This window comes from Saimiri boliviensis, chromosome 16 (genome assembly GCF_048565385.1).
Source record: "Saimiri boliviensis isolate mSaiBol1 chromosome 16, mSaiBol1.pri, whole genome shotgun sequence".
In the NCBI taxonomy this organism is placed as follows: domain Eukaryota; kingdom Metazoa; phylum Chordata; class Mammalia; order Primates; family Cebidae; genus Saimiri; species Saimiri boliviensis.
In genome coordinates, this window is record NC_133464.1 from 79,255,718 (window position 1) to 79,269,650 (window position 13,933).

The following is a 13,933-nucleotide window of genomic DNA, read 5'->3' on the forward strand; positions in this document are numbered from 1 at the left end:
CGCGCCGCGTTCCCATTGGTTCCCGGCTGTGACGCGGCCGAGCGGGGCCGGGGCTGCCTGGCCCGGGGCCGGGCGCCTGGCTGATGAAACCTGGCGCCGGATCCCGCCCGCTCTGGGCGCCCATTGAGTCCGCTCGGGCAGGTGTGAGCCGCGAGTCAGCTCCCTGGCAGACGCGCACGCGGCCGCCGGCTCCCGCTCACCGCAGCCTCCACTCCGCTCCCCGCGCGCCGCGTCCCCGCCCCGCCCCGCCCCGTCTCTGCGGCCGAGCGTCCGTTGGTCCTTGAGCGCGTCCGACCGTCCGTCCGTCCGTCCTCCGCCCGCGGTCCTGCCCGAGTCCCGCCGCCGCCGACTCGGTGAGTGTCCGGACCCCGCCAACGCCGGGGCAGCTCCTTGGGCCCCGGTCATCTCGGAGGGGGCCCTGGCGCCGCGTGGGGCCACGGGAGTGGCGAGGGCCCCCGCGCCGGGGACGCTGCCATCCTCCGGGGAGGGCAGGGCCAGGACCAGAGCCCGGCAGGCCCCGGGGTGGGCGCGCGGGGCCGGTGCCCATGCAGCTGTCTCTTCCACGGAGTCCATTTTGGCTCCCTGAAGCCGCGGCGTGGTGCATGATGCAACACCAAGTGAGTAAGCGTGGGTGACCTGGCGTTGCCCGCCCCGCGCTCGTGTCCGGGGACCGGCTCTCCGCGACGCACGGGGTGGTCGGGGTGGGTAGGCGGGCAGCTGGCGAGGGGGCCGGCCCGGGAGGCATCCGGAGCCCGCTGGCGGCGAGACCTTCCCTTACATGGCGCGGTGCATAGCACCCCGCCCCGCCACGAGGTCGGAGGATGTGTCATCAGCCGTGGGTGGGGACCCTGCCGGCTGCCCGGAGGGTGGTCCCGCGGCAGGTGGCCGGCCCGGGGAGTGTGCTGCTACCCCTGCGTGGTGGTCGCCCTGACCTAGGGCGCCCAGCCCTCCGCTCTTCCATAGACCCCTGAACGCGCCGCCTGCACCTCTCGTCAGGGTCTGCAAGATTGCTTCTAGGAAGTCTCCCCTAGGTGGGCTTCCTTGTGACCCAGTGTGGCCTTTTCTGAAATGTCAGGGTTCCTCAAGCCCTCCACGTGGTCTGGAGTGAGAGGAAGTTCTTCCACCTTTTTTAGAAAGGCACCCTATTCTCTGGGTGTTCCTTTCTGCGTAGTAGAAAACTTCCTGGGCACGGGCAGGTCAGTCATTGCAAAACCTGCGTGTTCACAGAACGGCAGCTGCACTGTAGTATCGCAGCAGCCTGCAGGTTCGAGGAGATGCGGGAACCAGATAGCAGTTGTGTTTGACCTGTGTGACTAGGATAGTCAGACATGTGCCTTCAGGAAAAAAAATAAATAAATAAATAACCTACATTTCCCAGTCCTCACGTCATTGCCGCCATGCCCTCATGTGTTGGGTTTTAGTCCAGACGTAGTTACCAGATGGTTGCGGTTTCAATCCCAGGTGTATCTCCCTAAAAACTGTTTCTTTTAACTTACATTCAACTAGTAGAATTGTGTCTGTTGGCCTCTGGCTGAATGCCTTAATTGTATTTAATTAGAATTATAATTTATTTGGCATTTATAACATTTCTTGTCCTTTATGTTTGCTTCAGATAATAGGAAACCATGATACATTTATTCCTCTGATATTTTTAGTTGGTCTCAGTGGAAATTATCGTGATCTTTTATATGAACACATCCTCCTGTTATTAAAACAAAAGATCTTATTTAAGTCACATGAACAGAATAGAAAGTTAGGGGAAAGGTCAACAATAGATTAAAATGGTTTTTAGAATAGGTTTAGCGTATTAAAATAATGTTTAATTATTATAGAGGTAAAATTCAAAGGATGTCAAATGAGTTTTGAGTAAAGAGGACAGGGCTTAGTAAGTAAATCGGAAATGTACTCCCTTGTTTAGGTCTGGCTCTTAGCGCCACGTGCTCCTGTGCATATGATCATTTGCTTTAGGTGAAAAAAAAAAAAGGCTTAAAAGACAAGATAGTTGAGTCCAAAGAGTTTAAATTTCCTATTTGGTAGAAGAACTTATTCTCTGATGAAATTAAATACATGTTGATGAATTATTCTAGTCTGTAGTTTCTTTTAACCGTAGTCCTTACAAATAGGTAATTATGCTGGAGGGCACAGAATTATGTCCAATTAAATTAATCCTTTCTCATTATCAACTATGTATTTGGAGTGATTGCTGTTAATCCTAGAGACAAATTTGAAATGTGAGTAAGTGCGTCCTTGTTATGGAGAGAAATATTTCCTCCCTCTAACTGTGGCGATACTTGGGTCTCGGGGTTATCTCCCAGAGGGATTTCAGAGATGCCTGTCACTCTACCTGGCTCTCCTTACTCCAAGTGAGACCTTCCGATGGGATGCTGGTGTTTTTCTGTCTAGTTTCCCCCTGCAGACCCAGATAGATTTTAAAGGCAGATCCAGTGGGGTTGGCGAGTGGATTCCTGTGCGGGTACAAAATGGTCGAGCGTGACTGCAAGCACTGCAGAGGTGCTGTATTAATGAGGGGGGAAGGCTGAGCAAAGAACGTGTTGGATCAAAGAGGGACTTTTTGAAAGTCACAACTGAGCTTTTTAGAATTCTCATCCCCAGGGTCCGGCTGGAAGACTTATCCTCTTGGGGCCCCTCTCACGTGCCTGCCTGTGTGTTACAGCCAGCTTTATTGGCTCCTTCCACCAAACCTGGGGGGCTCTTCAGTCTCTGTCTCCTTGTTGCCCATGGCCTCCCTTTGCTCCCCTGCCGCCCTCCAGTGGGCCGCCTAGCGCTGGGCTTGTCCTGTGGGATGGGGACCCTCTAAACATGGAGTTCAAAGGTCCTGGGGTGTTCCTGGATCTTCGGGACATCTGCCTCTCCTCGGGTTTCCCAGACCTCTGGCAAGGGGGCATCAGATCCCTGGCCAACCTGCTATCCACCCCAGCGTTTAGACCTCTCCTCCACTGAGGGAACAGAGTAGTAGCTTCGTTTGTGGCAGATTATCTGCCTTGTGATAAACTTCAGTGGCCTCTCTGTTTCTTGATAATCTGCCTCCTCCCCGACCCCCTTACCCAACTACAATGCAGCCTTGAAAATAACCATCCCTGTGGTTCAGGGTGGGTCATGATCTGTCAAGCCAGGTTTAGTGGATTTGCCAAATGGAATTGCCGGAACGATGGGCAGCAAATTGGGAAAATGATTTCGTGGCTTGCTAGCCGTGTTCATTTCTCTCCCAAGGCATTCGTTCAGATGTGCAGTGCTGGCAGACCCAGGGGATGCTGGCTGCTTGGCCCACTGGTCAGGATTTGGTCATCCCAGGAACACAGGGTGTGGAAAAGACATTTCTGGACTTCGGAATGGATTCTGACTGGTGTGCGGTTTGCCCCTCCTGCCACACCCAGCGGCTCTTTCCCTCTGACGATTGTCAGGAATGGTGGGGACTGGCAGGTATTCCATTTGATGAACACACTGGATGACTGGAGTCAGAGCCGTGTGACTGAGGGAAGAGGCCTTCACAGCTTCAGTGCAGAATGGGGTGATTATCTGTCCCGAAAGGAAGAATGCTGCTTTGAGGAACCAAGGAGAGCTAGGACCAAAACTGGGAACAGCACTGCTCCTGGCTTCTGGAATCCTGGCTTTGCTTCTCTCTGAAGTAATTTAGACTTCCTGAACCTTACACACTGGCTCCGTCTGTGTATTGGGAGAGCCTGTCCCTCCCAGCCTTACAGTAGTAAAATTAGAAAGCATGGCGTCCATCTTGTTCTTTGAAAGAATAAAGGTACCAAGTCCATGCATTTAGATTTCTCTCTTGAGATCAGTCCTTTTGTTAGCAGCCTGCAATTCTGACCATGGCAACAAAAAAATCAAGTGCAAGGAAACCTAGGGGTGGATCTCGGGGTGGGAGAGAATGTCCCTTACCTTAGTAGGCCTGTGTCTGTCTACATTGTCTTTCCATTTTTTTCTGATTGTCTCTTTGTCCCTCCCTTTTCTGGGGGTACAAGGGCATAGCAGTTTTGCTTCCTAGCTTTCCATGTTCCTACCGCAGTGCTTTCTTCAGAATATTTGTTCAGACCAGGTTCTTGGCCATGAGGACAGCCAGCTGCTTTCCTGTTTCTTTAAAAGTGGATCCCACACTCCTGTGTCCTCCTACACAGTGAGTTGTGCGTCCTAGAGACCATCTAGCAGTGGTGACTCTGGGAGTGGCCTTTGCTTGGTATGGGGCCTCTGCAACTTGAGGTTGTGGGGCCTCTGCACTGTGGGGTCAAAGGAGACATTATGACCCCTGCTGGCAGAAAGCGCAGAGCCCCCGAGTGGGTTCCACTTACAGGATAAGTGGCTTTTCTGAGATATTTCTCCGAGCCACATTTAAATTCTTTTTCATATTGTTTGCATAGTAATTGGCTTCTAGTGCCTCTCTTATAGGACTGAGAGGATTTAAATGAGATAATCCATGCTACGAATTTAACACAGCCTTTGGCACACACTAAATCTTGAATGTAAATGTTAGCTATTATACTGGAAAGAAGGCTCTGTTCCTTGATTTAGGTACGGGAGAAAAATAATTTTTTTTTTTTTTTTTTTTTTTTTTTTTTTTCTGAGAGAGGGTTGTGCTCTGTCACCCAGGCTGGAGTGCAGTGGTGCAGTCACAGCTTGTTGCAGCCCCACCTCCTGGGATCAAGCGATCCTCCCACCTCAGCCTTCCAAGTAGCTGGAACCACAAGTGTGCACCCCCATGCCTGGCTCATTTTTATTTTTTATTTTTGGTACAGAAGGGATCTCATTATGTTGCCCAGGCTGGTCTCAAACTCCTGACTTCAAGTGATCTACCCGCCTCGCCTCCCTAAAATGCTAGGTTTATGGTTGTAAGTCACTGAACCTGTCCCTGAGAAAAATCACTTTTATAACAATTTAATTTCACTCTCTTATTTTACCAAGACATTAAAATGCTGTGCTCTTTCCTTGGACTGGTGTCTAAATTAGAAGGGCAGACATAGTCCTGGTGTGCTGGAGGAGGCCTGTGGGCCTCTTGAGGCATCTGCTGACAGGTTCACCGTCCCATCTGGTCCTAGGTCTGAGGGAAGAACAGTAGTCTCTGGGCTGTTTTGGCTCTGACTGCCTGGATGGACTTGAAGCCATCCCTCTTTGGGATCCTGGTGCCTCCCTGGGCATGGGGTGCGGGTTTGCTTAGGTCTCAGACCCGTACACCTTGGGCTTGGTGACTCCTTGGACCCATGGGAAACAGAGCTCACAGCCCCTTTCTTAGTGTTTGCTCTGTGTGTGTGTGTGTGTGTGTGCGCGCGCGCGTGTGTGTGTGTGTGTGTGTGTGTTTGGTAGGGGGCAGGATGGGAGTGACTGCCCTAGCTATAGTCATTCCTGTTTCCAAACATTTTGTTCAAATTACTCTGAAGCCCTTTGGTTTTTTGGAAAAAGCAAAGGTGAAACTCTGGGCCATGTGTTTCCCACCTCACTTATCGCGTGCTTGGGTCAGTAGGATGGGATGCCGCCATACAGGGTGGGTTGGTGGGCGACACCCACCTGGGGGCAGCAGTGAGAAGGCAGGGGATCATCCTGCCCACAAAGTGGCTGGAGTTGGTCTGGTACGTTCAGCTTGGAAGTGTCCTTCTCTGCATCGTCTGCCTACCGAGTGCCATTAGCCAAAGTCTGTTAGGCCAAGTAGGAAGGAAGGGAGGGGCTCCGGGGCTAGGTAAGATCAATCACTGCAAGCACTTACTTAGTGCTCACCATGTTCTCTGTGCTTTATCTGTTTCCTTTGAATCCTCCCAACCACCCAATGAGGTCAGCCCTTCTGCTTTGACTGATGGGGAGAGGGTGGCAGGTGACCTACGGGCTCACAGGTAGGCAGTCAGTGGCAGAGTGAAGATCGGAACCCAGATGTCTGTCTGTGCCTGTCTTGGGATGGGCCTGGCCTGGCCTGGCCTGTGCACCCTGAGCGGGAGGCAGACAGATCTGAAGCCCGTCTGCCTGCGCCCCTCTGTTTCTGGCTGAGTCCAGGTGGTTCTGGCTCCGGCAACCCCCACCCCCCACCCCCCAATGCTGGTTGGCACCTGGCTTCACCTCTCTTTGCCCTGATTCCCCTCTGCTGTCTCTGAATGCAGGTCTTTCCCCTCCAAGTCCTGGAACCTGGCTCAGCTGGAGCCCTGGGGTCCCTGGGGCAGCTGTGCTGGGACGTGGCCAGTGTCAGGAGCCGGTGTGTGTGACAGAGGCTGGGCTGCATTTTTTTCTGGGACAGTAGTTTGGCATTTACATCACCAGCCTTTTGCTGGATATAATGTCTCTTGCTCAGACCACAGGGGAGCCTTGTTTATCACCATCCAGCCATGCCCACACTCCACCACCATCTCCACCTGGGGAGGCCCCTTCACAAGGCGTCTTGTGGGAACCAGAAACTGCTCATAGGGGAAAGTCGGCTTCCTTTTCTGTATTTCATCCTTAAGGCCAGTGGCCACTGTCGTCCTGCCCTTGGCTTTGCTTTGCTGATTTTAACAGTGTCTTGCAGAGGTGACCCCTTTCCTTAGAGGATGCTTCTTTAACACTCTCAGAGAGCCTGAGGCAGGAGCGGGCCACATGAGGGCCTGCAGCAAAGGCCCATCTTCCCCAGAGTGACTTGGGAGTGTCTTCTTGGCCTGCAGCTTTTCCACAGGGTCAGGGAGCCCTGCTGCTCTCCGTTGAGATGAGGCCTGGTCCAGGAGCTGGGGGCATTAGGGTGCACGTCCTGAGACCCCATGGAGGCCCCCTGGAAAAGACGTCATAATAAAGTCAGGAAAACTCTTCCCTACCCCCTTTTGTCCCTCTCCTTTTCCCCTTTTATTTTTCACCAGTTTTTGGATAACATTTCAAATTTAAAAGTTGCAGAGGCCGGGTGCGGTGGCTCATACCTGTAATCCCAACACTTTGGGCGGCTGAGACAAACAGATCACTTAAGGCCAGAGTTTTGAGACCAGCCTGGCTAACATGGTGAAACCTGTGTCTACTAAAAATACAAAAGTTAAGCAGGCACTGGTGGCGCACAGCTACTCAGGAGTAGGTAGTCACAGCTAGTCGGGAGGCTGAGACACAAGAGTCACCTGAACCCAGGAGGCAGAGGTTGGTCACTGCACTCCAGCCTGGGTGACAGAGTGAGACATTGTCTCAAAAAAAAAAAAGAAAAAAAGAGAAAAGTTGCGGGAGGGTAAAGAACTCCTGGGTACCCTCTTCTCAGATGCACCAGTGGTTTATGTTTTGCCCCTTCTCTTCTCTCTCCACCCACACACAAACTCACACATGCACACAGACGCAGACATTTTTTCTGAACCATTTGAGAGTAAGCTGAAGACATCACGCCGTTTTATTTGCTCTGTATACTTCAGTGTATATCTCCTAAGAACTAGGACCTTCTCTCACATAACCACGGTACGATAGCAAAGTCAGGAAATTGAACATTGGCACAACCGTGTGATTCAGCCCACAGTCCGTGTTCAACCTTCAGTCTTCCACATAATCTCCTTTATAGCTAAATATTTTTTTGGGAAGGAGTTGTGCAGTGTGGGGGTTCTTTCTAAAGGGCTGTAGTCTAATTTTCTACCTCATGAGCCTTTTCGAGAAAAAGTGCTTCTAAAAGTTAGAATGCTTATTGTGAAAATTTTGGAAACTACAGAAAATTAAAAGAAGGAAAAATAATCATTCGTAATTCCAGCTCAGAGGCTGAGTGATCGACCAGGTAAACGGCTTGCAGAAAGGTGGTAGCAAGACTTTCTCAGCTCCTTCAGCTCTGGTGACCTGGCCACGCAGACCTGTGGTCCCTCCACCACCCACACCAGGCAGGAGCCCTGAAGCCGAGTCCTGGGGCTGTGGGAGGAGCTGGCCCCTGTCTGGAGCTGACGGTCTTCCATGTTCCTGCCCACCCCTTGGGCAGGTGCCCACCAAACAGGCAGACTTAACCAGCCTTGGTGGTGCCTTTGTGGTGCCTATCCTCCAGGTGGGGAAGGGTGGAGATCGTTACTACATATCCAGAACTTGTTGGAGACTTGAAATGTTGCAGGCCCACTCTTGTCTGGTTTTTGCCTCTTGCTTCCTGGACTTGGCAGAGGTTAAGGCTGGGGCCTGGGCCGTGAGTGAGAGGAACAGCACTGGCCCCGAGTCAGTGACCTCTTGGCTGCTTCGGGCGGTAGTTAGACTTGCCTTTTAATGAGCCTCTTGGCTCCTGCCAGTGGGCTACAGAAGAAATAAAATGTGAAATTCTACCATGTGAGGTTTGCTGTTTGCTGATGACTATGCTTCTCAAAAGTTCCTAGGGAAAGGTTTTAACAGTGGGGCAGGTAGTGAAGTTTGGATCTCGCTTCTCGGCTTCGTCTGCTTAGCTGGTCCTTTGGCCATAACAGCTGTCACTGAGAATGGGTCTCCCCTTTCCTGGCCCAGAATGTGTCTTTGCTAAGCCAATCTGGTTTCTGGAAGGACTTTGTTCTTAGAAGCTACTACGTCATTGTCTTCAGCTCCCCGTCATTTGTACCTCAGTTTCCCTGAGCTGTAAATCTACGTTATGTGTGAAAATGGGCCTCTGAAGGTCATGATCAAAAGCCTTGAGTATTTTTCCATTTTCCATGTGTTTGTTTTTTTCTACTCCGGCCCCAGACCCTCTCCTTGAAGGAGCTGGCCTTGAGAGTGACTTCGGTGGGCAGCCGCCCAGACTCCACACACCCCGCTGAGTCCACGTAATGCCCAACCTGGACGGGCCAGGGCTGAAGGACTGCTCTTCAAAGAAACCCTTTGAAGTGCAAACATTTCCTTTCCTGAAAAGAAGGGAAATTGAAATGAAAACGTATTGTTCTGTGTAGACAATGTTCTCTTCGATCAAAGAGGGAGTGGGGCTTATAAAGGCAGATGCACAAATTAGAGCTTGGTGGGACCGGTGGTGTGGACGTGAATATTCATCCCTGTGGAGGAAAATAGTGGGGTCTCTGAGATTGGTAAGATTGTATTTTCCTTTTTTTTTCTTCTTTTTCCTTAAGGTCCTGAATCTAGGTCTAATGTTCTATTTGATGATGTCTCTCCTTTGTGTTTTTATCTCCTGATAAGCATTGGGAGTGTCTTTCAGTAAATCATAATCCTATTTCCATGTTAGAATATTATGTAGCCAGTAAGAACGGTGTTTTCAAAGAACTTTGATTTTATGGGAGAAACTTCAGTGTTAAAAGTGAAGCCAGCTGGGTGCAATTTTCCATATTCGGTCTTAACTTAATGAGATATATGTATTTGCACAGAAAGAAAAGACTGGCAAAATTGGACTTTGTTTTTCTCACTGCAGTGTTTGTGGCACCTAAAATAGGGCTCAGCAAATATTTATTGAATGATTATTTTTATAATTAGTCAAACTATTTAAAGGAGGAATGTCTTTGAGCTAATGTTTTGGCAGGTGGATGGGACAATATATTACTTTAAGTTTCTGTTGTCATTTGCTCTGGCAGCTCAGTTCTGGTTGATTTTGTTCTTTGTACACATATGTACCCCACTTTGCACTTTGGCACAAATTATACTGTGAATGGGTGACTTTAACATTTGTATTTCTGGAAGAATCTGGTCTGATTGAAATCACAGTATCAGAATGTTGCCTTTTTCCTAATGTTGGTGATTAGGTAGCTTCCCAGATGGAGTAAAATTACAGCTTCCTCTTACCCTGTAGCTAGGGAACTTTGGGCCAGCTTGTCCTGTCCTGTGGTTGAGAATTTTTGCCTGATATACCCGGGGTTTCTTATCCTTGAGCATCCAAGGCTACCAAGTTACACTGTTCATATGTCATCCTGGTTTCTAATGTATAGTTGTCCAAAAATGCAGCTTTCCATTTTTACGTGTACTATGGGTTAGCTTGGAAGATGTCCATCCCTGGCCTCAGTGGTCTTGTTTAGGGAGTCTGAACTCCCTGCAAGGACTGTCACAGCTGTCCTTCCCTCTCTGGTGAGGTTGTTTCATTCCTCCTTCAGGCACTTGGGATTGAGAGCCCTGTTGGCTGCCTCTTCTGTACTGTCAGCCTAGTACAGGGTTCTGGAAGCCTGGTGTTGGGAAGGCCCTTCTCTGGGTTATTTGGGATGGGGCTACTGGTTACCCACACACACTGGTACTCACTGCATGTTCCTGAGGATGGCAGCTTTTAAACTTCTTTGACCACAATCTACAATAAGAACTAAATTTACATTGTGATCAGGTACATACACAGAGGTACACATATTGATAAATAGATTAAAATGAAAATTTTTATGAAACAGTACTTATTTTTACTATCTGTGGTACACTGAGATAATTTTTATTCTTTTCTATTTCATTTCAAGAAAAATTCCTGGTAGCAACTAGAAGTTTGCAAAACACACTAGGTTTGGACATACGAGCCACACCTCACCTGCAACTCCACCACAGTGTCCTGCGTTTCATGTTCACTGCTGACACTACGGGATGGTGGTCGGTTCTCCCTCCAGACCAGTTTGGGCAAAGGAAGTTGGGGAGTTGAGGTTTCTTTTTGTGGTCATTTGAGAGTTTCTGACTGAAGGGGACATTATTTTCTGTGATGATGCCCAAGTAGGTGAGTAGGTTTTCAGGGCAGACCTGTGTGAATTCCCCAATGTGGTTTGCCTGTGCAAACTGGGGTATCTGTCCTTAGCTGACCTGACACGCTGGTGTCTCAAAGGTGGCCTGGTCAGATTGTATGTGAATTTTTGGAATTGGCCATATATGTTAGTTTCAGTGCTCTGATTTTCTTTGAGTTTATTTTCTTCAGTGTGATGTGACGAAGAACCTATCTGAAAGAGTTAAGAATTTTGGGGAAGAAGAGTGAGAAGAGATACTCATAGAAATGTTATTATTATTATTTTTTACTACATCTTATGGGTTAAATTGAACGGTATTGAAAATATGATATTAACAATAGCAGCCACACCATTAAATAGTTCTTCTTGAAAAGGTCGGATGGATTTTTGCTTAAGAAATGCTTGAATGTTTTTCTTTTTTTTCTTAGAAAATAAAGTTCAAGTAACAAGTCTGTGTATATAATTCATAAAACAATTGTAAATCAAGGGAATTGACTCCGCCTAACAAGGGCATAGTGACATAACAGAACTAGAAAAGATAAATTGCCTCATTTATTGAAACAATGTGCAAAGGTCTGTCCTTGTTCTTCGTAAGTTTCTTTTATTTATTATGGTTCTCAACAAAAATAAATTAGTTGTGAGAATTCAGAGTACTTAATTTACAATATTCTGAAAAATTCATATAGAAGTTTCAAATATTGGCCAGGTGCTGTGGCTCACCTATAATCCTAGCATTTTGGGAGGCTGAGGTCGGCAGATCACCTGAGGTCAGGAATTTCAAGACCAGCCTGGCCAACATGGTGAAACCCCATCTCTACCAAAAATACAAAACATTAGCTGGGCATGGTGGCACATGCTGTAGTCCCAGCTACTCAGGAGGCTGAGGCAGGAGAATCGCTTGAGCCCAGGAGGTGGAGGTTGCAGTGAGACGAGATCGTGTCACTGCGCTCCAGCCTGGGCAACACAGCAAGACTCCATCTCAAAAAACAAACAAAAAAGAACTTACAAATATCACCATCACTATTGTTGGTATTTGAGAAGAAACCTCGTGAACTTGATCTTATCTTATGCCATTATATATGTTGATGTTTGAAATAAGGGATGACTTTGTCATTGCAAGTGTACTCCACTTCCCCCACAAACCTGTAACCTCTCATATTTAGCAGTGAGTTTTTTTGTTTTTGTTTTTTTAACTTTTGTTGGAAGACATTTCTTTTTCAGGTTGCTGTCTTTCCAGAGGGCAATCGTGGGAGAAATTAAGCAAGAGCATTCATTAGTTCCTTGAGTAATTTTATTGAACTGGGAAGAATGTCTGTCTTGCTGGTCTCAGAGTTTGATACAATTAGAATTTTAGAAAATTATAAGATCTAATTTGTGCTGGGATTCAGGCCTGATTACCCAAAAACTGTGTGGTCTGGTGAGTCAAGGTGCAGGCACTGCCGTCTCATGTTTCTTGGGAGATTTTGAGTAAGGCAGTGCTCAGGGCAGAGGAAAGCTCTCCACGCAAATCCAAATCACTTTCCTGCAGCTCCTGGCTGCCTGTAAGTGGTCCTGTGTGGAGCATCTGCAAGGGAGGTCTTGCTGAGTCACCCTGCGTAGCCTTTGAGTTGCTGGAAGAGTTGAAGCCTACTAGGGGCTGCTGGCCTTGACCCACAGAGGTCCCAGCAAGGGTCTCTTTCCAGCAAATTGTCCTGCTATGTGAAGGAAGAAAGCACCATTCTGCCCTGGGGGGCACCTTGAAAGCAGGGAGAGAGGGAGAGCATGGGTTTCTCGACATGGATGCTTTGTGGGAGCAAGCAGTACTGCCCCAAATCCAAATGAACAGTGACTCAGACATCTGAGTTCTTTCCCCTTTTCCGGAATTACCCTTGTTGCTAGACTTCCTTAAAGGAAGAGAACTGTATGGCACACTTTATTATGCATGTGGGCACAGGTATGGGTTCCTTCACAGTTCTGGGGTGGGGCCTGAGGACCATATCCCTGCCGGGTCTAGACCTAACGAAGGGTCTGCACCTAACGATGCAAGCCGTGTAAAATAAAAAGTTAAACCTGGGGACAAGACTAATTAACTGCAGCATATTCTTTCTGGAAACGTAGCACACAAAGCAGGAAACATTTCCACTGTAGTTGTGTACATTGGGTGCATTTGGTAGTATGCCTTCTCATTATGACTGTTACTTCTTCATTGCTGTCTAAATAGCATATAGGCAGGCAAGGCCATATGGGTTGGGCAGAAGTGGCAGTAGGGGCAGGCAGCAAGGATAGAGAGAGCGTGCAACTTAAGAGTTAAGTACTTGGCATAACGCAATAGTGCATTTCATATCCTAAAGTCACACCATGGATATCTTTAAACTGTCTAGACCAGCACGTGCATACAAATCCTCCCTTGGGGACCCCTGAAATGCAGGTTCTGATTTCGTAGCTCAGGGAGGGGTTCTGAGAGATTTTCATTTCTAACCAGCTCTCGGATCACTTGGAATAGCAAGCACCTCCAAAACTACTGGACCCTGGAATGACTTCAGGGAGACCCAGGGCACCCAGGAGACCATATCTCCCTGAGGGCCTGGGATGCATGTATTTTTGTGCCTCCTGTACCCCGAGCAGTGCGTGGTATAAAGTAGATGCTCACAACGATCTTTTCAACTGAACTGAAGAAGCTGCTGCCCCAGAGCCCATTTACTTGAGTGGCCTTGGAACGGCAGGAGCGTGGTGGCCCAATCGTAGCCTGTGCCCTCATTTCGGCCCAGCCTGGTTATCACTTTACAGCGGTCTGCAGATAGGAAGTGTGAATTCGACGGCAGAGGTGGACTCCTGGCACTAGCAGGGAGTGATAGCCGAGGGCTTGGCAGTGAGGACAAGAACAGAACACCCACGTAAGAGAGGCAAGAACTCAGTAACCACCGCCGTCTGGGATGAGTAGCCAAGTGTCAAGCAGCCCTTCTCATTTCAGGAGGTCTGTGTTGTACACGCACATGCAACTCTGTGCCTCCGTTTCCTCATTTGAAAAATGGGGAAACTTACAGTCCCTGTCTTGTAGGTTATATTAAGGATTGAGGCTTTTAGAGCCTTGCCAGGCTCAGCGTGAGAGTACAATAAATGTGAGCTGTAATTAGGATTGGTGTGTAAAGAGTTAAGCCCCAGCCTTCAGGGAGGTTTCTCCCAGAAGAAAAATCCCATTCCTGAGGTTGCACAGAAATGTGTTGGTATTTTGCTGCTAAAGGAGTAGGTGTAAATTAACATGCAAAGTGATTCTTCCAGAAGGGTGGGGGTGGTGAAATGGGCAAAGGAGAGGTTGCTACTTGTTCCTCATCCTCAGGAAATTCTTAATGGAAGAGGTGGATGTCAGGAGCCTTCTAATTAACGGGCAG

General features: G+C 48.6%; 1 protein-coding gene across 3 annotated transcripts in view; it reads left to right on the forward strand.

Annotated features, from left to right (window-relative positions):
- The first annotated feature begins 278 nt into the window (after nt 1-278).
- SLC7A1 (solute carrier family 7 member 1) overlaps nt 279-13,933 on the forward strand; it is an 85,310-nt gene continuing 71,655 nt past the window's right edge. Inside the window, exon 1 of one of the 3 annotated variants that reach the window (XM_039473212.2) lies at nt 279-353. The gene's annotated coding sequence lies outside the window, so the exon portion shown is untranslated. Of the gene's footprint in view, nt 354-531; nt 618-4,643; nt 8,958-13,933 lie in introns of those variants that run through there. The other 2 variants (XM_039473213.2, XM_039473211.2) reach the window with 2 other exon arrangements.